Source organism: Somniosus microcephalus, chromosome 13, assembly GCF_052327205.1.
Source record: "Somniosus microcephalus isolate GS21.2 chromosome 13, FLI_Smic_1.0, whole genome shotgun sequence".
In the NCBI taxonomy this organism is placed as follows: Eukaryota; Metazoa; Chordata; class Chondrichthyes; order Squaliformes; family Somniosidae; genus Somniosus; species Somniosus microcephalus.
In genome coordinates this window covers 17,537,953-17,539,356 of record NC_140999.1, presented here as the reverse complement: position 1 = coordinate 17,539,356, position 1,404 = coordinate 17,537,953, and the positions used below count along the sequence as shown (strand labels likewise).

Below are 1,404 nucleotides of genomic sequence, written 5' to 3'. Positions count from 1 at the left end.
TTATCTCCAACCTCCCTTTCCTCTCTAAGGTCCTTGAACATGTTGACATCACCCGGCTCCATGCCCACCTCTTTCTGTTTGAATCCCTTCAGTTCATTTTCCGCCCAAGTCTCAGTGTTGTGGGCTGGCAGAAAATGAGCTGAAGGGATTCGTGAGGTGGGCATGGAGCTGGGGGTGACATGTTTAAGTACCTTTTAGGGAGGAAAAGGAGGTTGGCGATAGAACAATAATTGGAGATGACAGAAAGATTGAAGATGAAAGGTTTGAGGGAGTTGAAAACTTCAGGACTATGGGTGCCATTCTTGTCAGGATTCAAGCTAATCATCTTTGTATGTTCCAGTTTTAGTATATGTGCTGGTGAAGCAAACATAAGACTATTACAATAGCAAAATACTGCGGATGCTGGAAATCCGAAATAACAACAGAAAACGCTGGAAAAACTCAGCAGGCCAGGCAGCATCCGTGGAGAGAGAAACAGTTAACGTTTCAGGTCGAAGACCTTTCGTCAGAACTATAAAAAAGCAGGAAATGGAAAGTAAGCTTAGGGGCTGGGAAAAAGGGGGAGGGGATGAAAGAACAAAAGGGAAGGTCAGTGATAGGATAGAAAGCAGGAGAGATTAAGAGACATTGGGCCAGAAATTCGCGACCAGAAGCGTGAGTATGGTCGGGGTACTCACGCATCTGGCCGTTGGAAATGCCGGCGTTCAGCAGGAACAGCGCATGCGGGGAACGCCGGCATTTCCAGACCCGAGGTCTATTCACAGCGCGTGCGACTGCCCAGGCAGCGCTTGCGCAGTGAACTTTGTGGATTTCAATGATGGATTCAGTGAGGGTAAGTCCTTAGAAGTTACACTTGAAAAAAGCAAGTGTAAAGTTGTTCATTGGCTGCGGAGGAAGATATATTTTATCGTGGAGCTTCTGAAATGCAATATTTTTGTTTGGGAAAGGGAGGGAAGTTATTTTAAGAAATTTTAAAAAAAAAATTTTTTTTTTTTAAAAAGGGTTTTCATAACGGTAGGTAGAAGGAGCAATTGTGGCTGTGTGAATGGAATGTGAGAATGAGTTATGTATGTATGTCCACATATATTCCTTTACGTATATGTATGTATGTTTTATATTCCTTTACTAATGTGTATGAATGTATGTTTTTAATTATGATTTTCCAATAAGTTACTTTCTCTGAAAGTCATAATTAAATAATACATTCATACACATAAGTAAAGGAATATATACATAACACGCAAAGGAATATATACAGACATACATACTTTCAGAAGCTCCACGATAATAAATATCTTCCTCCGCAGCCTCTGGAGCAACTGTACCCATGCTTTTTTCATGTGTAAGTTGTAATGACTTGACCTCACTGAAAGCATTAATGAAAGCGGCGAATTATACTGCGCA

General features: G+C 41.3%; 1 non-coding gene across 1 annotated transcript; it reads right to left on the bottom strand.

Moving 5' to 3' along the window:
• Window positions 1-265: 265 nt before the first annotated feature.
• LOC147108097 (U6 spliceosomal RNA) lies at window positions 266-370 on the bottom strand. The gene has a single exon (XR_015080740.1). It is a non-coding gene; the product is annotated as a U6 spliceosomal RNA (small nuclear RNA).
• Window positions 371-1,404: the final 1,034 nt, after the last annotated feature.